General features: G+C 41.9%; 1 protein-coding gene and 2 pseudogenes across 4 annotated transcripts in view; 2 read left to right on the top strand and 1 right to left on the bottom strand.

The window, feature by feature from the left end:
* CTNNA2 (catenin alpha 2) overlaps window positions 1–25,342 on the bottom strand; it is a 1,277,539-nt gene that overhangs the window by 591,620 nt on the left and 660,577 nt on the right. The gene's annotated exons all lie outside the window — the stretch shown is intronic.
* Window positions 11,719–12,284, top strand: LOC149128045 (SNRPN upstream reading frame protein pseudogene; annotated as a pseudogene).
* LOC103347725 (small nuclear ribonucleoprotein-associated protein B' pseudogene) lies at window positions 12,521–13,158 on the top strand (annotated as a pseudogene).

Raw genomic sequence — 25,342 nt, forward strand, 5'->3', positions numbered from 1 at the left:
CTATTTGGATGGCCAGAGGATCCCTGTCACAGAGGTTTTGCAAAAATCGATTAGGATTTGCTCCTGTCTTCAACCTTTCCTGAAGCCAGCTGACTCCTTCTTACACTCTAGAACCAGTGCCTACCAGGCCCGCCTCGAACCCCAGACCTCAAACTTTTTTTGCTCCACATTTATAATGTTCCTGGAATCCTTATTTCCTCACCTACTATTACACCATCACCGTACATGTGAAGTGAGGCTAAGGGAGTTCATATTGCTATTAAGCCATTACCTCTGATGTCCCTGGCATTACCCCATACTCCCAATCCAGCTGCCTCCCCAGGTCTCCATCCAACCTCTAGCCCAGGTTCCAGTTTCAGCCTGATATACCCCAGACTGTTGACAAGGAGTCCCATGCTGGCTCTAGCCCAAATCCTCAACAGAATCCTCCAATTATTTTTGCATTCTCTCTACTGCATACATCTTAACATTTTTGACTGACAGGATAAGGTACAAACTATTATACAAGCCCATTTTCCAAAATTGAATAGAGTCCTGCAGCCCTTGGAAATATAATTATTTCTTCTCATAATAGCCTGTGACTACATCTGATGTGTGGGTGGACAATGGCCCTTAAACCTTCAAAGCAGAAAACAAGGCTAGCAGTCACCAGTCCTATTGATAAATTGTAGCTCTAAGCTGCAAAAGTGCTTATTCACTGACCAAGAGCCCTGCAATTTATTTTACTTCATTAGATGCTGGATCCCTTAAAAATTGCTGGAATTCCAAAAGCTTTGAAGGTAATTATTTTATTATAGGTATGTCTAATCAAACCATTGAAGCTACTGGGAGCCTACTGCTGAAATTTAGAAGAGATTATATCTCTATGCCACTCACAGACACATGCAAAAATATACAATTCCAGGTAACTGTGAAGACATGAAACAGACTAAACATTTGAAACAAAGAAATATTTCCCATTCTAAAAATTCTCTGCAGATAATTCTTCCCCTCGCTGTTACTGACATCCTATTCATCTTCTTCTACCCACTGTAAAAGAATTTGAGAAAGAACACCTTACGAAGAGAACTACAAATAAAAGATAGAATTGCTGCTTTGGAAAATACCTTACAAGGTCCATTTATTACTTGATGTTTGGATTATCTCTGCCATACTCGTGTCAAGGAATGATCCAACCTACATATGAATATTTTCAGCCGCATGGTGCTGTCAATTCCATCTTTGCATATCGCTGACAATAAGAAAGCATATTCTTATATAAACTCGTTTTATAATAGCAGTGAGCTTATACTCACACACAAATGCAAGCTGCACAGGAAAAAGTTCGAGAATTGAACACACAGGTTAATTTAGAGATTGATTTAGAGAGAATCTAGTGAGCCATTTGCTATGAATTTCACATATACCACCATGCTCTACATCTAAGAACAACTGCACAACAGCAAGCTTTCAAGTTCTAACCAAAGATCCCCAAAGGCAGTGCCTCCCAGACTTGTGCAGTCCAAGACACCCTGTGATCCCTGTACAATACTCCTTTGATGGTGATGACAGCAGGAGCAGGCTGTCTGTGCATTCTTTAGTTATCCAGCTCATTCCTATCTCCTTGGCCACACTGGCCTGCCCAAGTGCCCACTGCATACATGCAAATACTGAACACATTAAACCCACTCACGCACGCAGACTGACTGTGCGCTCCAGAAGAAAACTGACTACAACACTGACACAAGCAGAAAACTTTCATCTCCACTAAGGCCATCGGCTTCTCTACACTTTAACCTCTAAGTTACAGTTTGACAAACCTCTCCAGAGGACACCTTGAATGTCCCAGGTCCCTGCAGACTAACAATGCTTTATAGGATGCCAACATTTTAACACTCCGACAATATGATAGAAAACACCTAAGGGCATCATTCCTGGATGCCCTCTTTAGCAGAAAGCTGAGGAAATGAAATCCTCCTGTTTGGAGTGCCCCAGAGATCCACAATTCTCACTTGACACAAAAGAACTTTGTTCATCTGCTAAAGTCTGTAACTTCTGGCTGGCCAGATCAGGGCTTTGTGGAAAGTGCCCCTTGAATCCGTACACTAAGATGAAGAGAGCGAAGAGTGGGGAGGTTAGTGGCTGCAGAACAAATGGTGTCCTCACTATGAGATGAAGCCAGGTCACTCTAATCAAGGAACTGACTTTTTTTTTTTTTTTTTTTGCATTTTACTGTTTGTGGTTTGCTATGGTCAAATAAATGAACTTCTTTTAAAAATATGTACTTACTTTGGTAGTAGCAAAGAGATGGCTTGTGTGGCCAAGTGTAGGATTTGGATCAAAGAAATCTAAAAAATGCAGTGTGAAGCAAGGAGAGGAGGAGACAGAGACTGAGGCTCTTAGAGCCTTGGGACTAGGTCTTTGTTTTGTTGGAATCTCCTTTCTGTAATGTACAGGGAAGCCCTCTAAGAAACTGAAAAATAGACTGGCTTTGGAGTATAGCTTTTTGCTTTCAGCCTACCACCCTACTTTGGCTCCCACATTTGTAGAAAAGAACATTTAAAAACAAGCCCACACTCTGACATCCTGAATTTATAGGACTCCTCCACTAGGAAAACCAACTTTGGAAAAAGCTGGCTGAAGAAAAGAATGTAAAGTGGTATATCCCAAAGAACTTCCCATGGAACTCCTGGAGAAGGTAATGAGCTTTTCAAGCCAGGATGTTTTTGTGGTCAAATCAGGATGGGGAATTTGGAATAAATAAATTAAATGCATTTCCTTTCCATTCCAGTTCTCATTCTTCAGCTTGCTTGTATCTAATATAAATCTCTGAACAGGGGGGCTGGTGTTGTGGCGTAGCAGGTAAACTCGCTGTTTACAGTGCTAGCATCCCACATGGGCACTGGTTTGAGTCCCAGCTGCTCCACTTCCAATCCAGCTCCCTGCTAATATTCATGGGAGAGCAGTGGAGAATGGCTAGATTGCTTGGGACCTTGCACCTTTGTGGGAGACCTGGAAGAAGCTCCTGGCTCCCAGCTTTGGGCCAGTCCAGCCAGCTCCAGCTATTGTGGCCATTTGGGGAGTGCACTAGTGGATGGATGACTTCTCTATCTCTCCCTCTCTTTCTCTCTGTAACTCTGCCTTTCAAATAAATAAATAAATCTTTAAAAAAAAAATCTGAGCAGGGACTTGTACATAGGGATCACGAATGCAAAGAAACCCAGCTGAAATGGCTAGAAGCACAAACAAAGCCACGGGTTTCAGCCAAATGAAGCCTCAGGATTCTTGAGACTGGTTTCACTTTTGCTTTCAGCTGAAGAAAAATTGACCATGTCAGATGCTTTGCTCAGTAACTTCACTTTTTAATCCTTTCTTTCTTTTCTCCCATAATTGAACTAACACCCATTGTGCATTAATGTGTAAATATCCCTGCTCCTGATTCAAAACAAAACTAAAAAAAGAATCAAAATACCTTCCTGAGGCAAAGAGAAAAAAAAAGCTGAGCACTACGTTATATTTATACCAAGTACAATAGCTCATATGCAAAGATACAGCACTTGAAATTATTTCAAAAAAGTGTGTGAGGAGAAATAGGGTGTAGGCATTTGGACTAAGGTAAAGTTATCCCGTTGCATACCAAAATAGTTTGTGTCACAGCTCTGGCTCCTAATTCTAGCTTCCTGCTAATGTATACCCTAGGAGACAGCAAGTGATAGCTTAAGCAACTGGGTCCCTGCTACCCTCATGGGAGACTTGGACTGGAATCCCAGCTCCTGGCTTCAGCATGGCTCACTCCCAGCTGTTGTGGGCCTTTGGGCAGTGAATGAGCAGCTGGAAGCTCTTTTCTCTGTGCCCTTCAAACAACAATAACATTACCAATGACATTTATTACAAATGTGAAACAATGGAATTAAAACTTGCTTATTTTAGTGCAAAACAACCTTGAAAACCATGAATAATTTTTTTTCAATAATACATTTCCTCCACAAACTTCTGAAGTATGCTAGTATTTGCTGAACCCTTGGTATTTTCTTATGCAAATTATCAATAAGAGACAAAACAGCCATAGGCTAAATGGTGGCCTAATCAGGGCCTACAGGGAGATTAGCAACATGGTTCAGAGAATGGGTTCTGGTGTTAAGCTTAGATTTTTTGCCAGTAAAATATAGAGAATAGTACAGTAGCTAGCTTGAAGGAGTCATTTGACTTAAAGAGGATGATTTCCATGAAACACATAGCGGATAGTAACTCTCAATAAATGGTAAGCATTATTATAGGTTATGTATTCAAGAAGGTGATGTTAGGATGACTACACGTTGCATAGTGGGCCTTTGTGAATGCAGTAGTATCTTCTGAGGTTAACATTTTCTTATGTTGGCTGGAAGAGCAAAGCTACTTTCCATGGATAAGAAGTCTCAGAAATGGCAGTTTCCTGTCCCTGAGAACTGGCCATCCTCAAGGCTGAAGGGATTCATGTACATATTCCTTCAGCCCATACATACGTATTCCTTCTTAATAAAGCCCCATTTCCAAGGAGCAGAAATTCAGCCTAGCCATTAAGTCACCAAGGTTACACATCAGAGGGACAGCGTGATTTTTAGGTCTGGCTCTTGACTCCAGATTCCTACAAAAATGCCGACCCTGGGAGGTAGAGTAATTGTGTCCCTGCCAGTCACCTGAGAGACCTGGATTGAATTTCCTAGCACCTGGCTTTGGCTTGGTCTAACCCCAGCTGCAGCAGGCATTTCAGGAGCGACCCAGCAGATAGAAGTGTGCTCTCTCTCTCTCTCTATCCCTCACTTCCTCCCCACCTCTCAAATAAATAAACAAAAATGTAAAAAAAGCAACACCATAACTATTTTCAGTTGTACCAAAATGGCTATGGCTTAAAACAGAGTGATGTAGATGGAGAGAGAGACACAGAGAGGGAGAGGGGTAGAGAGAGAGAAACTGCCTGTAACCCCTGTGCCAGAAGTGAATTATGGGGGATCCCTTGCTACTGCATGTAGGGTTGTGAACCAGCTATATGAACATCATGTTGGAGCTTGTTACAAATGGAGATATCAGGCCCAGCTCGGACCTACTGAATAAAATTTGCTTTTTAATAAAATATCCAGGTGATGCACATGTAAAATAATGTTTAAGAGGTACTACCTTAGAGCACCTCCATTTTCCTTACAGTTGCCAACCATGCTTACTCCTGAGAGCAGCTCACACAGGCCAGAGATCTTACCTAGAACAAGAAAGCTACTTTCAGGGATAGCGCTGTGGCATTGTGGGTAAAGCCACCACCTGTAGTGCAGGCATCCCATATGGGCACCAGTTCAAGTCCCGGCTGCTCCACTTCCAATCTGGCTCTCTGCTATGGCCTGGGAAAGCAGTAGAAGATGGCCCAAGTCCTTGGGCCCCTGCACCCATGTAGGAAGACCTGGAAGAAGCTCCTGGCTCCTAGCTTCGGACTGGCACAGCTCTGGCCATTGCAGCCATCTGGGGAGTGAATCAGCAGATGAAAGACCTCTGTATCTCTCTCTGCCTCTGCCTCTCTGTAACTGCCTTTCAAATAAGTAAATAAAATCTTTTATAAAAAAAAAAAGCTACTTTGAACCAGAGGAAAAAAATAAATAATCTACTACCTGCATCCCTCAGGGACATCCCCTGGCCACTTACACAGACTTGCCTATCTGCTCATGGATTATGATGCTGTCACAATTCCAGTTTGCCTCAATTTCTTGTAACTAGCATGGACACTGAGTTCTTACTGCAACTAGACCTATATTGCACCCTCTGCTTTCCTACCTGTCTTCTCAGCCCACAACATCCAAAGTGAGAGGTGTCTTTCAGTGATGCTCTGTGTCCCTGTATCCTTATTTCAGTTTCCAGTCTTATTTCACTCAAGTCAGGATGAACATAGCGAGCCACTACAGGATTGTCTACCCTGAAGGTGTGGACAATTAGAATTTGCAGGCTGTGGCTGCTGACTCACCGTGAAATGCCGTCCCAAATGTTCAGAGTGCCTTTTATAATAGGCCTAACAGTTGTTAGTATCAGCCAAAGGAAGGTTGACATAGCAAAATAAGTGGTGTCTGGTCTGCCTTCTAATAGGATTAGGGCACGGCCTGGTGGATCTGACTGCTTTGTAATAGCTGCTCTGTTAGTAATCCTCAAAGCATCATCTGGAAACACATTTGAGTCACTGCATTTATTTTGAAAAGTCTCTGATAGAAATGCTGGTAATCCTGGCCTCTCAGTAGTCTGTTTATGTTGCACAACCAAATCAGTTTCTTGAGGCCATTTGGAAAATGTCACCACGATGCTTTCTATCTTTGCAAAATGTTTTGCCACTTGTTCAGTCTTTTCATGAATATTATCTTAGACTTGCTCCCAGCGCTACTCTGAGGTTGGCAGGACCACTTTCACCCCACCCCACACATTCCAAAACTTCACCTGTAGATGAAGAAACTGAAAATCCTAAGTTCGCAGAAGCTGGGTTAATAACATAAAAGGTCTAGCTGACCTGCCCGGGATGCAATGCTAGTGACAGAATCAGATTAAGGACCAACTGCTTCTGTTAAAACATATTTATTTATCGAGACTGGAGTTGTGGCATAGCAGGTAAAGCTGCCACCTGCAGGGCCTGCATCCCACTTGGGCACTGGTTCGAATTCCAGCTGCTCCTCTTCCAATTCAGCTCCCTCATAATATACCTGGTAAAAAAAGCAGAAGATGGTTCAAGTCCTTGGGCCTCTGTACTCATGAGGGAGACCAGGAAGAAGCTCTTGGCTCCTAGGTTTGATAGGCCCAGCTCCAGCCAATGTAGTCATTTAGAGAGTGAACCAGAAGACGAATGGAAGACCTCTCTCTCTCTCTCTATCTCTCTCTCTCTCTCTCTCTCTCTGCATCTGCCTCTCTGTCACTCTGCCCTTCAAATAAATAAATAAGGCTTTTAAAAAGGAGAGACAGGCCGGCGCCGCGGCTCACTAGGCTAATCCTCCGCCTAGCGGCGCCGGCACACCGGGTTCTAGTCCCGGTCGGGGCGCCGGATTCTGTCCCGGTTGCCCCTCTTCCAGGCCAGCTCTCTGCTGTGGCCAGGGAGTGCAGTGGAGGATGGCCCAGGTGCTTGGGCCCTGCACCCCATGGGAGACCAGGAAAAGCACCTGGCTCCTGGCTCCTGCCATCGGATCAGCGCGGTGCGCCGGCTGCAGCGCGCCAGCCGCGGCGGCCATTGGAGGGTGAACCAATGGCAAAAGGAAGACCTTTCTCTCTGTCTCTCTCTCTCACTGTCCACTCTGCCTGTCAAAAAATAAAAATATTAAAAAAAAAAAAAAAAAAAAAGGAGAGACAGAGAGAATGGAGGGAGGGAGAGAGAGACAAAGGGATCATCTGTCTACTTATTTATACCACAAATGGATGCAACAGTTATGGCTGTGTCAGCCTGAAGCTAGGATCCAGGAACTCCATCTGTGTCTCCCACGTGGGTGGCAGGGAAGCAAGCCCCTGCATCATCATCCACTTCATTCTCAGGTACATTAGCAGGAAGCTGGGTTGGAAATAGAGCAGCAGGGACTAGAATCAGCCCTTAGGGGATGAAGGCAGCCCAAGCAGCCGCTTAGCCTTCTGTGTCACAACAGCCTAGGATCAATTATTTGATGCTCACGTGACAGCCCTTTTGTCCATACTGCGTTGCTGCTACTCAAATGATGATACCACATATCACAAGGGGATATCCAAATAGTTACGTCTCTGACCAAGAAATTCTGGACCAAATTAATTGGGTATTATAATGACCCCCTGAGTTCACCATCTCATTAGCTTGCTTATTATTTCTGAGCATTTCACTTTTTGAAACAGTTCAAATCAGCACAAACCAAAATATGTTATATGTGGCCTTGAATTATTTAGAGCAAACCTAGGTTGCTCCTATGGCGGAAGGAATTTTAATTGCTTGTGTGTATGTGTGTGTCTGTGCGTGTGTAATTTTTGGAAATCCAAAAACATTTGTCTTTCTTTTAATTCACTCATTTGTTTCTTCAACAGATGTCTCTGAGCAATCACTAATGTCAGAACCTCTGTGACATATGGATCAAATTCATTTATCAAATGAGTAAAAACTTGCTTGTTTTAGATTGCCAGATGATTTGCAATAAGGTAAAAGTGCTCAAAAGGATTTAGAACAATTGCAAGTCAGATATTCCCAAACTTCTGTATATATAGTCGATTTTTAAAAATACCTAAAAACAGAGCAAAGTTTCCCTGTTAAATTTAACTATAGGCCAACAAGTTCCATCAAGATCTTTTTGAATTCTGCGCTCTACTAAGCAAACTCTCTCAGCCAGCTCTGTTTCATAAGGATTTTTAAGATTTATTTGGGAGGCAAAGTTACAGACAGAGAGAGAGAGGTCTCCCATCTAATGGTTCACTCCCCCAATGGCCGCAATGGCCAGAGCTGGGCCAGGCCAAAGCCAGGAGCCAGGAGATTCTTCCAGGTCTCACACATTGGTACAGAGCCCAGGCACTTGGGCCATCTTTCTCTGCTTGCCCAGGCCATTAGCAGAGAACTGGATCAGAAGACAAACAGCCAGACATGAATCAGTGCCCATTGCACCGTTGCAGGCGGAGGCTTAACCTACTATGCCACAGCGGCAGTCTCTCAAGTAGATTTAATCAGCATCACCAGCCCTACCCTTCTCTTTTATTAATTATATCCAAGGCATTAATAAAAATATCGAGCAAAACCAACACAAGGAGGGAGTCCCATAACTAGTCATGAAGGACCCCTTTCCACAATATTCCAAGGTAATTCACTAACACAGGTGAAAACCTGAGAACTTACAAAATGATTTCTATATAAACAGGATGCCAAAAAAAAGTGAAATAATGATTTCTAAAATGTTAAACAAATTATGCTTTTTCCAAATCACCCAAGCTTTAGAACTCAATCATGCTACATGCTTCTTCCATGAATCCACCACTTATCAAAATTTCACTTTGAAATCTTCCTTGTGCTAGTCAGACAGTTGAATATCATGGCTTAGGAGCCACAATTGACTTCACAGTGCCGTCATATTCATTTCTGTACCCAAAATACCACAGCACATCACAGGTGGATCCCAAATAAGTAATTCCTTCAACCTTCTCCTTTGCTACATTTATGTAAGTGCCTCAGGAACCACCAATGAGACAGTAAGCAACATAATCTACTCTTGGTAGGACGTCCCCTAAGTAGTTAGCTAATATACTCCATGCAACATTATCATAAAACATCTTGGAAGTATTGAACTGCATTATTTCTTTATAAATTCTGCTACAATTATGTAATTTTAATAAGCGTTATAATAACTACTCATTATAATTCCTACAGTTTTTGTTGACAAATTCAACACAAGTCGCAATCATGTGTTCCCAGTCTTAGAAGAACGTTGTCACTGGACATCTCTAAAATATAGGTTTGAAATCAATTAAAGATTTAAAAGAAAGAGTTTGTAACAACTGGAGCTACCCAACCAAGGATGTCAGTGCCTGTAAAAAACATCGTGTGTTCCCTGAGTTAATGAAAATGTCCAACATACGATACATCTACCAGAGATATCAGAGAAACACTTCCAACCCTGCATGGTATTTCTACCAGATGATTACTGCAGTGCCTCCCTGCTTTCTAGTTGTACGATTTTATTTCTCCTATTTCCTGTGTGTACCTCTTGATATTTCCTGCCATTCCCTCTGGCTTGCTCCTAAACTTCATTACAAACCATAGACTAAAGACAACACAAGAGACCTTCATCTTGTCCTTGGTAATGTGGGTCTACCTGAGGAGGTATTTACAGAATGTGACTCAAGGAGAGCCCTGGAGATTAGGCTGGTGCAAAGGAAGGGAACAAGTTGAGAGCTGCAAATAAATCCTCTCTACAAATGCTCTCTTGTCTCACCACGACACATTATCTCTCTGTTGGAAAGCCACTGAGCTAGCATTTACTATTTTGAGATTATGATCCACTCTCCAACCTACTGCTAGAATATCTACATACCTAATAAAGTAATTTCTTCTTGTAAGATCATGACAGGAATATTAAAAATTCATAAACACATTGCCTATTACCCATAACGAAAAAATATAGTAAAGATTTGGTAAAGAACTCAGGTATATTATAGGAAGTGAGAAGTAGCAAGGTCCCTGTAATGATACTTCACTGAATTACACCCACATGAAAGTAATATTTTAGCAAATAGGATGACTCTGACAGAGCTCCTACAACTGACTCTTCAAGAACATCATCATAGAAAACAAGTGCTCTTTCCAGACAGTATACCCAAACTGACAGAAGGATGCTTGGAATTTCAAACCCTAACTTCTTCTTTTTTAAAGATTTACTTTATTTATTTGAAAGATAGAGTTACAGAGAGAGGTAGAGACAGACAGAGAGGTCTTCCATCCGATGGTTCACTCCCGAGATGGCCGCAACAGTCGGAGCTGCACCGACCTGAAGCCAGGAGCCAGGAGCTTCTTCCAGGTCTCCCACGTAGGTATAGGGGCCCAAGGACTTGGGCCATTTTTCTACTGCTATCCCAGGACATAGCAGAGAGCTGGATTGGAAGTGGAGCAGCCGAGTCTTGAACTGGTGCCCATATGGGATGCTGGCGCTTCAGGCCAGGGTATTAACCCACTGCACCACAGCGCCAGCCCCTCAAGTCCTAACTTCTGTCAGGTCCTGATCTCAGCAGGTAAAGTACAGAAATGAGAAGGGTTATAGTTCTCTTCTGTACACAGCAGTAACCCTGAATCTCCAAGATCTGTGCTCAACTTGCTAGCACAGGCAATCAGCTGGCCAAAGCAGTTAGCAGAACCTAGTAGGCTAAAGGAATGTCCTATTAACCAAATGTCTCAGTACCTTTTCTGATTTGGATATTTTCAAACTGTTACAGATGAAACTGGTTTTAAAATTTGCAATGCCTATTTGAAAGATATGTTTGATATAGACAGACTCCTAGAGTGTCAAATCAAATTCTGTGGACGGCTTTACGGCTCTGGTCTATTAATGCTGCAGAACTCAAGAGAATCAAGGCAATCCATCTTAACAGGTCAAGTCTTGAGTCTGTTTTCCACATGAGATAGAAAGAGGAATGGGATTGAATACCTGTTGTTTTTTTTTTTTTTTTCAGTGAGGAAAAAGTCAAATTATTTCCTGATACAGACAAGTGATGACCCTTATTTTCTATAGGGTGGAAATGATCCAATAACAATCATAATGCAATTAAAAGTGGAGCATGGAAAGTTAGCTTCCAAGTGCAAGAAATCACAGTGTGCAGTCTGTTTCCTGTGCTGGAAATCAGCTAATTAGATATTGGTTAGGCCATCCAATTGTTTCCCAGGTGACACAGTGGAAATGACATTGATTAAAAGTGATTTAAAACTACAGCTTAAAGAACAATTTGATTCTGGTGAAGAGACCATATCCTATCATCTAAGAAACTGGTAATCTTCAATTTTGTTTGCTGATAGAAATAATTTTAAGAAATTAAAATACATGCACCAATTTTGAATCTTCAAAATACGTCCAAACTTAGTCTAAATAGATTATTATCTCATTGACTGAAAGGTTAAATGTTCATTAAATTCACCTCCCCAGAGGTATGCAGGAGCCTGAAAGTAAGAAGCAGTGGCCTCTAGGCAATGAAAAGAGGTGGCAATCTTAGCAGCTGCTGGAGATGCCTGATGCCTCGGCTTGAGGAGTGGACAATGACACAATGGAGCCAACTAGGGATCACTTACATCTGAGATGGACTACAGAACAGCATGTGCTAGAAGTATAAGTTCAACTCAAACATAGGAGGACTACTTCATTTTTTTTTAAAGAATTATTTATTTATTCGAAAGTCAGAGTTACACAGAGAAAGGAGAGGCAGAGAGAGAGAGAAAGAGGTCTTCCATCCGATGGTTCACTCCCCAAATAGCTGCAACGGCCGGAACTGTGCTGATCCAAAGCCAGGAGCCAGGAGCTTCTTCCGGGTCTCCCGCATGGGTGCAGGAGCCCAAGGACTTGGGCCACCTTCTACTGCACTCCCGGGCCATAGCAGAGAGCTGGACACGAAGTGGAGCAGCCAGGTCTCGAACCAGCGCCCATATGGGATGCTGGTGCTTCAGGCCAGGGTGTTAACCCACTGCGCCACAGCGCCAGCCCTGGAGGATTACTTCATTGAACAATCATTGGTGTCAGTTGTACTCAATACGTTCTGAAGCAGCAGCAAATACCTGTGGTAGATTTCCAGGCAGAACTCAGGCATTCTTAGCTGAGGCACCAAGAGGTACTTGAAGCTGTACTGGAATATCAAGGTAGCTCACTTCCAAGCAAAAACCAGGGTCCATCTACTGTTTATAGAGCCACTTTTCCAAGTAAAAACTGAGCTCCATCTACTGTTTGTGAAGCCTCTACCCAACTTACATGGTTTGTTTGAGAACTAGACAACATATCTTTGTCTACAGCCTTTTCTTAGGTCTTAATAGTTCTGAAATTTTACTTTGGACATTGAATTTGGTGGAGCACCAATCATGACTGTGGGCAAGGGTATCAAGATGATGCAGTGTACTGGCTGTAGACTGAGTTCTAACCTGCAAGATGGGTGAATCTTCATTGGCATCTTTAAGGCTTTTGACAAGTATAGGAATTTTATCCTCTGTGATCGTGATGAGGAAGATAAAGCCATAGAACTGAAGCAACCAGAACACGAAGAAAAGCAGTTTTTGAGTCTGGTGTTGCTACATGGGAAGAACTCGCCATCCAAGACTACTGAGGGCCCACCTCCCAAATACTGGCATTGCTGAGGAACTAATTTGGAGCTGCAGGAGGCCCTGGAGTTTTCAGGGCTGCTGGCAGAGGGGAACCAACTGGGCTCCCAATTCCTCAGGCTCCCACTGTATTAGCAGGCCCTGTCCGAGGAGTTGGGGGGCCATCACAGCAGGTAACAACTCCACAGGGAAGAGGCACTGTAACAGCTGCTACTGTTGTTGCTACTGCCAGTACTGCTGGAGCCCCAACCCAGTATCTGCCAGCACAAGGGACTCCACCTCCACCTGTCTGCAGAACAACCTCACCTCCAGGAACTAGGGCACCTCCACCTGGCGTGAGACCACCAATGGGTTCACCAATTGGGCTCCCCACTTCTAGAGGATGCCACCTCCAAGAATAATATCCCTCTCTACCAGGAATTACAGGCCCACCTCCCCAAGGAACGCACCCACCAAGACTCTATGATACTCTTGATCTGTCTCAGTCACTTTTTTCCCTGCAATGCATCTTGTGAAATTGTGCAGAGTGTTTGTGAGCTTTTAGCCCCTTCTTTCTTCATTCATAAATGCATAAAGCAATTTTAACAAAAAGAAAACAAGTTTCAAAAAGTGTTTTCTGGCAAATGTTTTCCATTTTCTTCTTTAGGTTATAAACTCCTTGGTAGAAGTTACTATGTTTTATTTGTTTGTTAATTCAACAAAATATTAAAGAGTGCATACCATAAGGTGCTGGGGATATAAAGGCAGGGAATCCAAGACTGATTTTCCTAAGGTGTGTTTAGAAAGCTTTGTAATGTAACAGAAAAAAAAAAAACTCCAAAAAGGTAGTGAACTATTTGAAAGAAAAATTATCTCATTTCTTCTCAAAACTTATTGAATGATGGGCAGGTATTGTAGCACAGCAGGTTATGCTGCCACTTGGGATACCCACAATCTCATGTCATAGTGCTGGATCCGATCCTAGCTACTCCGCTTCCAATCTAACTTCCCGCTAATGCACCAACGAGGCAGTTGCAAGATGGCTCAAGTACTTGGGTTTCTGCCACCCATGTGCCAGACCTGGATCAAGTTCCTGGCTCCTGGCTTCAGCTTTGTCCAGCCCTGGCTGTTGTGGGCACTTCTGGAGTAAACCATGAAATAGAAGATCTCTCTCTTCTCTGTCCATCCCTCTCTGTCATTCTGCCTTTCAAATAAATAAATGTTTAACAATAAAATAGTTGAATTGGTACACAATAGCATGAGATTCTGAAATACATCCCAAACAGCAATTCTATTTGGTTTAATACTTACAGTAAACCTTCAGACTCACCATATACTGGAATGAACCTCAAAGGGAAACATATAAATTCCTAAAGACAGGTCCCTCAATCTATCAGTATAATCAATATAATCACCCAGTGCACAAGGAAATTAAGACTTTGGATTAAACAGAAATTTCACATTTTTTTCCTCTCACATTCAGTCCCAATTCTTGCGTTATTGCAGAATGAATACAGTATGGAAGCAGGTCATGCAAGAGGGAGGGAAAGGAGGCAAAATGTTCCTTTGACCATTAGATAGGCAATTTTTGATCAGTCAGTGACTATGTTTTCCTTCTCCTTAACCATTTTCTGTAAGGCTGCCTGTCTGTTTGGGGGGAACAGTAACTTGGATGGAGAAGAGAGAGAAGAACAAAATGACTTTAAAGAATAAAAGGAAGTGAGAAAGATTTATGAGGGCAAATAAAGCTTGTCTGGTTCAGATCAATCTTTAAAACAACTTATCTCATGCATTTGTCAGAGGTGAAACTCACTGGAGGTTCAGATTTTAAAGGAAAGGGAAAAAGTGAGATACAGAAAGGGAGGGTGGAAATGGGGGTGAGAAAGGGATTTTTCTTATCATGTTTCTGGAGGGAGCCATCTCCAGCATTTATACATTGCCACTTTTCGCTGGAGATACACACCATCAGATAATGAAAACAGCCCCCACATGTTTTAAAATCCCCCATTTAAAATTTAAATTCATTAGTTTATGAGCTGCTGAGAATTGACAGTTTTACACCCCAATCCTCCTCGGAATTTATGCAAAGGATGCCATAAAATGGAATAGGGGAGAATCTCCAAGCGAAAACACCAAACACAAATTGCTAAATAAAAACGCAGCTGAAGCCGATTTGCTGTGGGTCATATAACCGAGAATGTCGTTTTTATTAAGGGGAAGTTCTTTAAGCATTTGCTTCTCACCCAGCCACATTTTTTTTAACTAACATTTAAAATATTAATGTACTGTTTTTATTGCTTCCCTCCTCTAACAGCGTTTCTGTAACTGGCTCCACACATATAAAATATGTCCTGTGTATCTGTAAGAGTTTCTTTTTCTGTAGTAGGAGGGTGTGTGTGCCTGAGTGTGGTTTCTTTCTGACAGTTTATATCACAACTAGACTGCAGTGTCCTGATTTTAGAGATTATAATTATAACACATCTTGATATACACTAGAGGCTAGACTTCAGAAATACATGGAGGCTCCTGTCTGATTTGTTTTCAATGCTGGAACACAGTTCTTGCTGTTAAAGTTCACTTGAGGCTCTGCGCATGAGTGTAACACAGTACAACGAGGAGAGATCCAGGCTGAAAAAAGAAATCAGGTCTCCAAATAAAATATGCATTCCAATGATTTACAAATGGCTAGGATCACTAATTGGCAGGGAAATGCAAATAAGACCCACAATGAGGTATCACCTCATCCCAGTAAGAATGGCTATCATCCAGAAATCTAAAAAATAACAGATACTGGCATGGATATAGAGAAAAAGGTACCCTGACACACTGTTAGTGGGATGTAATCCAGCACTGCCACTATGAAATATGGAAATTTTTCAGAAATCCAAAATTTGATGTACCATATGACCCAGCCATCCCACTGCTGGGAAATTAACCCGAAAGAAATGAAACCTGCATATGAAAGAGTTATCAGTACCCCATGTTTATAACAGCTTAATTTGTAAAAGCTAAGATATGGAATCAACCCAGATGTCTCTAAACAGATGCCTGAATAAAGAAAATGTGGTACATAGACACAACGGGATACTACTCAGCCACTAAAAATGAATGAAATCCTGTCTTTCTCAACAAAATGGATGCAATTGGAGATGATTATGTTAGTGAAATAAGTTAATCCCCTGATTTGTGGTATAAATATTATATTTTCCCCTGATTTGTGGTAACTAATAGAGTCCAAAAGACATGTAATGTATATGATGAAACTGACATCTCAAGGTTTGATTATTGCTTATAGCTCCTGTCTGTATAGAGTTAGTCTTTCTACTTACTACTTGTTGAATTCTTTATTTATTGGAGGATTAAGCTTGGGATTATAAAGTAAATTGAAAGTATGTCATCCCAAAAATTAAAAGAAAAATAAGAAAGAAAGGAGGAGGGAGTGAAATATCATTATGTAGTTAAAACTATATTTAGGGGCTGGTACTGTGGCGCAGCGGGTTAATGCCCTGGCCTGAAGTGCCAGCATCCCATATGGGCACCGGTTCAAAACCCAGCTGCTCCACTTCCAGCTCTCTGCTGTGGTCTAGGAAAGCAGTACAAGATGGCCCAGGTCCTTGGATCCCAGCACCCACAAGGGAGACCTAGAAGAAGCTCCTGGCTCCTGGCTTCAGATGGATCGGTGCAGTTCCAGCCATTGTGGCCAATTGGGGAGTGAACCAGTGGATGGAACACCTCTCTCTCTCTCTCTACCTCTCTGCCTCTCCTCTCTGTGTAACTCTTTCAAATAAATCTTTTAAAAAATACCTATATATATGAAATACATGAAACCTATTCTCTTTATGGAAATAAATAAATAAATATAAATGCATAAATACATAAATAAGAAGTAAATAAGGAAAAAAAGAGATGTAGTCCCAGGATCTCGGTACAAGTTGTCTCCAAAGAGGAAAGCCTCATACACCCTTTATGGTTCAGGTTTTCTGGGTTATCTCTAAGAAACCTTTGCCTATCCCACTATCATAAAGCTATTTTTTCTTGCTCCTTCTAACTTTATTGTTCTAGCTTTTGTATTCAGGCCTATAGTCCATTGCAATTTTTTTTTTTTTTTTTTTTTTTTTTTACCTGGAGTAAGGTACGGGTCCAGGTTGTTTCTCTGTATTTATGGGGCTATTTCTTGGCTCTCTGTTTCCTTCCATTGACCCACTTGTCTCTCCTTTCACCAACACTACATTGTCCTGACTGCTACAGATTTTCAGCCTCTTTAAAATAAAAAATTCAGAATAGTTTTTTTTATTAATTTTTTAAAAATTTTTATTATTTTTTTTTGACAGGCAGAGTGGACAGTGAGAGAAAGAGACAGAGAGAAAGGTCTTCCTTTTCCGTTGGTTCACCCTCCAATGGCCACTGCGGCCAGCGCACCACGCTGATCCGAAGCCAAGAGCCAGGTGCTTCTCCTAGTCTCCCACGCGAGTGCAGGGCCCAAGGACTTGGGCCATCCTCCACTGCACTCCCGGGCCACAGCAGAGGGCTAGACTGGAAGAGGGGCAACCAGGACAGAATCCGGTGCCCCGACTGGGACTAGAACCCAGTGTGCCGGCACCGCAAGGCGGAGGATTAGCCTAGTGAGCTGTGGCGCCAGCCAAATTTCAAAATAGTTTTAAATTTACAAAACAAAATATAAAGTTGTACAAAGGATCCTCTCCATATGCCCCACAACCAGCTTCCCCTATTGCTAAGATCTTATATATTTTTCACAATTAATGAACTACACTTAGCTCCTCCTAATTATTTAAATCCAAACTCTTTCTATACCTCCCATCACTCCTAGCCCCTAGTAATTAGAATTCTGTGTTCAGATTGAGTTTTTTTGCTTGTTTATTTTGTTTTGTTTTTAGTTTCCACATGAGGGAGAACACTATGTCTTATTTCATTTATCATGATGTCCTGTAGTTCCAATCATTTTGCTATAAATGATAGGATTTCATTTTTTTCTAATGGCTGATACAATGTAATTCTAATTACATGAATTTTTTTTCATTGCTGATTTAATTAAAGACCAACAAGTAAAAATTCTGAAGTTTTACTCATTTTCCAATTTAATAAATGAGGAACTGTTTTTGGATTTCCATAGTTGCTTTTATATAGTTGAAATAAAAAAAAAAAGGTAGTCCTTCAGCTCTGTTCATTTTATGAGAGTGTTTTAATGATTTTGTCTTTTCTCTCTCCAAATAAAATTCGATTTCTTTCAGTCACCCTTTAACAATGCCACTACTCTCACACTTCAGAGAAGGGGGCCCTGAAGGAGCCAAGCGAACATTCTGCACCTGAACCTTCAGACTGACTTGGAGCAACCAACATCTAGAGACCTGTTGGTGTTCAGGGCTCCTCAAATTTCCTGCGATTTGAATCAAACGCTGATTCTACAAGCAGGTAGACCTTCTCAAAGATTAGGGAATAAGGCAATAACAATTCAAGTTGAAAAAGCAGATCCCATTTTACAGGTGAATTTGCTTCCTGGAGGCATGGAAAGCCTTCCTTCATCTTGGTGTGCCAACCGCATAACAGACTTTCCGGTCCACAGTAGGTACTCACACAGTATTCCATGAGACTTTTTGCATAAAATCACCATGCCAAGGTACTCACTATTTACTGGATGAGCTCTCTCTTTCACATACAACACTCCACTTACTTACTTTTCCCCTTTTGCCTTAACACACAACAAAGTTTTCTTGCCTTCAAAATTATACATCAGGGGGCTGGCACTGTGGCCCAGTGGATTAACCTCTGACCAAGAGCTTAGCATCCCATTTGAGCACCTGTTCAAGTCTTGGCTGCTCCATTTCTGTCCCAGCTCCCCGCTAATGTGCCTGGAAAAGCAGCAGAGGATGGCCCAGTTGCCACGTATGTGGGAGACCCAGATGGAGTTCCAAGCTTCTGGCTTTACCTGGCCCAGTCCCAGCAGTAAAGGCCATTTGGGGACTCAACCAAAAGATGGTTCTCTTTCTCTCTGCCTTTCAAATAAATAAATAAATCTTTAAAAATCATTATATGTCAGGTGAGATAGAGACTATCTTTTGTACTTCAAAGTAACCCATCATCCTTTGCATGAGAGAATAACTCAGTTAGTTGGGGGATAATCCATCAAGAGGGTTATCAAACTCACCAGCCTCTCAGTCTCAGGCAGAGCAGACACTCAGTTACTAATAGGAGGGTGGAAGGGTAAGTGCACTCTCTGTCGTAAATGTTCTTCAAGAGAAGGGCAGACCTGGTGTCTTTGTACCAGTGAAGGAACTGCCCATGGCAGCAATCCATTCAAGGAGGAATCAAACAGGGCTCATGTTTCCCACAAAACCTAACATAAAACCATGTAATTCTCCTAGCCCATGTATAGGACAAGATAAAAAGGAGGAGTAAAGTCTGGCGAATAGAGGATACAGAATGAGCTCCAAGTGCCCTTGGCAAAAAGAAACAATATGCACAAAAGAAAAAAAAAAAAAAAACCTGTACCAAATGGAGCTGAAAAGTGTTTGTCACATTTTCTAAAGAGCCTGAAGAAGCCAGGTCCAAGATGTCCCACCCTGCCATCCTTCCCACCACGGCTGGATTTCTTCGGTGGTTCCCTAACTGCTCTCTCCAGTCATCCTGACCTCTGAAATAGAGACCTCACACAAAGGACAGCACGGTTATTCTAAAGCATTAACTGATGTACACCATTCTTCTGATTAGTGCTCTTCACTTGTGCCACAAAGAATTCAGGAGAAATTCTAAACCTTTCATCATGTCACCTATGCCCACATGTCTGCTCCTCTCTCACCTCACCTGCCACGGCTCTGCATGTGCTATTTCCTTGGCTAACGCATCCACACGGCCTTCTTTTTCCAGGACTGAGCTAAAACTCCACTTGCTCCAGGAGTCTACAGTCTTCAATGCCCCTCCCTACATGCCGACAACACCCTGCTCTTTCTGCTGAAGTCCAGCATAGCAACCATCTTAGAGTGAGTATGTTGTCAAAACTGCAAAGATCCTGTGTTTACAAAGCTTCCTGTCTTCCATGCCTGTATGTTATGTGGTTAACTCTGGACTTAGCATCTAGTCAGTACTTAATATGTGACCAAAGAACCTGAATAGATCCATCTGCAGTGCAGTTGTGTCCCTGGGTGTTTCTAATATATGACAAGTGAAATCTCACCACATTTTCCTTGATTTTTATTATTTTTTAATATTTACATGGCTATCTAGTATACTCATTTTAAGTACTTATCCAATAACTTTTTAAAAGTTTACCTTTAATGCTACCACAATAACCAGTACATAGAACACTTCCTGTGCCCCATCTCAATCCCAGCTTCTGGACAATGACAAATCTACCTTCTTTAACTATAATTAGTTTGAATGCCTTTTAGAATTTTATATAAATATAATCATACAGGCTGTTTTCTTTTTTGAGATTGGCTTGTTTAACTCAGCAAAATATTGAGATTCACTTTTGTGTATAGCATTAATGAATTATAATTAACTTATCTATTTATACTGGTCAACAACATGTGAATTCTTTCCAGCCTGGTGCTATTATGAATAAAAGTGCTATGAAAATTAGTGTGCAATCTTTCCATAGGTGTAGTTTTCATTTCAAGTTAGTAAATTCCTAGAAGTGGTCACTGTTGGGTACTATGGTACAAGGAATTTGTACCATTTTCTTTTCTACCAAAATACATGAAAGTTACAGTTGCTCCATATCATTTGGCACTATCAGATTTTTCAGTTTTACTCATTGGGGGTGGCATTGTGGCATAGTAGGTAAATCCACCACCGATGACATTGGCATTCCATAGAGGTGCCAGTTTGAGTCCCAGCTGCACCACTACTGATCCAGCTTCCTGCTAATGACATGGGAAAAGCAGCAGAAGATGGCCCAAGAATTTGGGCCCATGCTACCCATGTGGGAGACCCAGATGAAGCTCCTGGCTTTGACTTGGGTCAACATTGGCCATGGCAGCCATCTGGGGAGTGAACCAGCAGATGAAAGATCTCTCTCTCCTCTCTCTCTGTAACTCTTCCTTTCAAAGAAATAAATGAATCTTTAAAAAAAATTTAGTCATTTTAGTGGCTGTAACTTTTTAAAGCCTCTCTTATTTATCTTTTTATAATTGCCTTTTCATTTCCTTGGTGTAAGTTCTAGAACCAGAAGAGCTGTATAACTGACTTATGAAGAGAAGTTTAGTTAAGACTTTTTAATATTATTTAGCAAGAAGACAATATAAATAGGATCTGAGTCAGAAATAATAAGAGAGGGGCTGACATTGTACCACAGCAGGTTAAGCTGGTGCCTGTGATGTAGTTATCCCAAATGAGCACCAGTCCAATTCCAGGCTGCTCCACGTATCATCCAGCTCCCTAATTAGGAGCCTGAGCCTGGGAAAGCAGTGGAAAATGGTCCAAGTGCCTGGGCCACTACCACCTATGTGCGAGATCCAGATGAAGCTCCAGGCTCTGGCTGTGGCCTGGCCCAGCTCCAGCCATTGCAGTCATTTGGGGAGTGAACGAGCAGATGGAAGATCGCTGTCTCTTGTTCTTCTCTTCCTCTCTGTGTAACTCTGCCTTTCAAGTTAGTGGAAGGAAGGAAGGAAGGAAGGAAGGCAGGCAGGCAGGGAGGCAGGGGGGAATGGAAGCAGGGAGGCAGGGAGGAAGGGGGAATGGAAGCAGGGAGGCAGGGAGGAAGGGAGGAAGGGTAAAGTGAACTGGAACGGACAAGTCCATAAGGAACATGATTGAGAAAAAGGAAAGCAGATGCAAGCTGGAAAGGTAACTAACTGAAAAGTCCTTATATGTTAAAAAGTAGATAAGCTGAGGAACATACAACGCATGTTTTCCTGGGAGCCCGTCTCCATTCCTGAGAACTGTACATAGGTGAGGGCTGAAGAGGGTCTCTGTAAAGACCTGTTGATGTCCTTCTGGGAGTTGGAATACTTTGTGGCATTGAGACCATTTTAAAGAAGGGCTTGAGAATTTATCAGGGTGCCAAACATACTAAGAAAACAGAGAACACTAAGGTATCAATGTATTATTGTCCCAAAGTAGGTCATAAGCAGTAGAAAGAAAAGTCCTTTAAATCCCTAGTGCTCCTTTCTCCAGCCATGCACTGCCATAATTGGTGATGAGTAAGCACTCATAGTTTATAAAGTATGTGTCAGTGATGGACTAACCTATAGGTGTACTTAGTATAATAATAATTAATTTCCTAATTTTTATGGAAGTTCATTTTGGGGAGCTGTGCCATATGCAGCTTGATAAGCAAGTTATATATAACATGTCATTAAATCCTCACACAGTCATAAGAGCTGGACATTATTATCACCTTCATTTTGCAGTGAAGGAAAAGGAGACACAAAGAGTGAACTGAATTACCAGAATTAAAATAACCAGCCAGTTGGGAAGCCAAGATTGGAATTCAGGTCCAGTCATCCTCAAAACCCTAGCCCTGAATCACTGCCCTGAGCTGAAATAGTGTACACTACAGAAGTTACCTTGCCCTACAACCCAGCAGAGTATCAAGATAACTACCGTTAGAAATGACATCTTTGGTAAAAGCTGTGTGATATCATTATCAATCATTAACACCTAGCCATGGGTAACTCTTGTTAAAGCTAGTCACCATCTTAGATGCTCCAGAATGGGTAGGTTAGGATTAAAGAATACAGGTATTTTGGCACGGGCAATGGAGGAAAAAGCTGAAGTACATTCATATGCCCATATCACTGACTTCCTATGGCACTGCCTTCCACAGGGCAGAATGAAGGGGCTGGGCATCAGACAAGGACAGAAGAGCTGATGCCAAAGGAGAGGAAAAACAAGGAAAGGGATATGGATATGGGTGCTGGAAATGAATCAGAGAACAGTGCTGGCCATCTATATGGTGGTTTCAATCAGCTTTACTGGATATTTGAGGTTCTCTACGTAATCTTGTAGAAATAGTTCACGGTTTGCAGATTTTAAGATCTAGGTTCAAGTATGGTTTGTCCTGAATTTTTAGGAACTCATTAAAATATTTATGAGGTTTAATAACCTAATTTGAACATTAGAGACACAGAATTTGCAGAATTATTTTGGGGATTCCATTAGTTTATGTAGGGATACGTGTCTCATAAACTCATAGACTATTCAAAAAACCTCATCTTGTTTCCTTTCTTCTTTTTTCACTCACCTTTAGGTTTAAGCAGCATTTAATACAAAAACAGTCACAGAGAAGGAAACCTGAGGCTGTCTACCCATTACTTCAGTTGCTTCAAGGCTACAGGAGTTAGGCTGTGTGATCTGGTTTTGTTCTTGCAGCACATCTTGCTCTTCATGGGCTCTCCTGCCTCACCCCACACAGGCACACAGACACACAATGAGGAAAGTGAGTCACACTGCCATTCTACCACCTTCTCTAGCTTATCCATTCTCCCTACAAACAAATGCCAAGATTTTAAAAAAATTAATTTACATCTTTCAAAACAGAGAAATGCCATTTCTTAAAAAAAAAACGCTTACCTGTTTAAATATTTTGTGTCATGGTGATTTGTTGTAATTGGATACATGTTGCCACATGGTATCTGTTCTTTACCTCAAATCTAGGATTCTTTAGGAACCCAATGTGGTAGAATGTTCTTTGGATAATGTTTCACTGTATGAACATCGTTAGTGGGTAAAAAAGCCGCCTGCAGTACTGCCATCCCATATGGTTGTCGGTTCCAGTCCCGGCTGCTCCACTTCCAATCCAGCTCTCTGCTATGGCCAGAGAGGGCAGTAGAAGATGGCCCAAGTCCTTGGGCCTCTGTACCCACGTGGGAGAACTGGAAGAAGCTCCTGGCTCCTGGCTTCAGATCGGTGCAGTTCCAGCTGTTGCAGCCAACTGGGAGTGAACCAGAGGATGGAAGACCTCCCTCTGTCTCTCTCTCTGCCTCTCCTTCTCCCTGTGTAACTCTATCTTACAAATAAATAAATAAGTATTTAAAAAATAACAAAGTAAAAATTATTTATTTACTTACTTAGAGAGAGAGAAAGAAAGGAGAGAGATCCTGCATCCGGATGTTGCAAAGGCCAGAGCCAGGCAATCACATTCCAGGATCTGAGAATGAAATTCAGGTCTCTAGCATGGGTAGAAGGGACCCAAGTGCTTGATTCATCACCTCTTACCTCCCAGAGCATGCATCAGCAGGAAGCTAGAATTGGGAGTGGAGCCGGAATGCAAACCCAGGCATTCTGATATGGGTACAGATGTCCGAAAAGCCTTCTTAACCACTAGGCTAAAGGTCCACACTTAGTTGTTTTTTCACTAACGCATATTTGCAAGCCCAGGCCATTAATCAAACTGATAAATAAATAAACATTTTAAAGTCAGAATGAAATCACTTCTTAACATTATTTTAGAAAATCAGTTGACTCCCCAGCTAAACATCAAAGAATTTTGGAAGCCAGAAGTTGTGGGCACCATCACTACATATCTGCATATCACTATTAGAAACATTAGACTATTTGCCAAGAAACATTAGAAATATTGTATTATTAGTAAACTATCATAAAGGTTCAAGATGGAATGATATGCAGCTACTAAAGATCATTTTTTGGAAAAAAATGTTTAGTGACATTGAAAAATGCTTAAGATATGACTGCTAAAGTTTCCAAGCATACAATGTGCTATGGAGCCAGAGTTGTAGCCTGGCAGTTTAATCCACAGCAACCCTGCCATCCCATAGGAGGGTACTGATTTGAGTTCCCACTGCTCTGCTTCCTATCTAGCTTCCTGCAGATACACCTGGAAAGGTAGTGAATGATAATCCAAATACTTAGGCCCCTATCACCCATGGAGGAGATCCGGATGGAGTTCCTGGCTCCTGGTTTTAACCTGCCATCCCTGGCTGTTGTGGTCATTTGGAGAGTGAACTAGCAGATAGAAGAGAACTCTCTTGCTCTCACTCTCTCTTTCTCTGTCATTTTGCCTTTCAAATAAATAAATTTAAAAAATCATTTAAAAAACAAATGTGTGGGGGCCAACGCTGTGGCATAGCAAGTAAAGCCGCCACCTGCAGTGCCAGCGTCCCATATGGGTGCTAGTTCAGGTCCCGCCTGCTCCACTTCTGATCTAGCTCTCTGTTATGGCCTGGGAAAGCAGTAGAAGATGGCCCAAGTCCTTGGGTCCCCGCACCTGCATGGGAGACCCGGGAGAAGCATCTGGCTCTTGGCTTTGAAGTGGCACAGCTCCGGTCATGGCAGCCATCTGGGGAGTGAACCAGTGGAAGGAAGACTCACTTTCTCTCTCTCTCTCTCTCTGCCCCTGTTCCCTGTAACTCTGCCTTTCAAATAAATGAATAATAAAAAACTGTGTGTATATGGTTCTATTTTATTAATGAACTGAAACAACTTCTGTTCATTGGCACCTAGGCTGTGTATTTCTTCACGGCTGGCTTAGGCTCATTAGCTCAAAAGCATACTGGCATTAAACTAAAGATTTCACTGATACAGATATTTTCAACATAGTTCAAATAAGATGTTTGGACATTTAGAGACAGCTTGTTTTGCATACTCTATAAATCTTCACCAACACTTGTAGCCATAGACAGATAAACC

Source organism: Oryctolagus cuniculus, chromosome 2 (genome assembly GCF_051225735.1).
Source record: "Oryctolagus cuniculus isolate XC-2025 breed Fujian yellow rabbit chromosome 2, ASM5122573v1, whole genome shotgun sequence".
In the NCBI taxonomy this organism is placed as follows: domain Eukaryota; kingdom Metazoa; phylum Chordata; class Mammalia; order Lagomorpha; family Leporidae; genus Oryctolagus; species Oryctolagus cuniculus.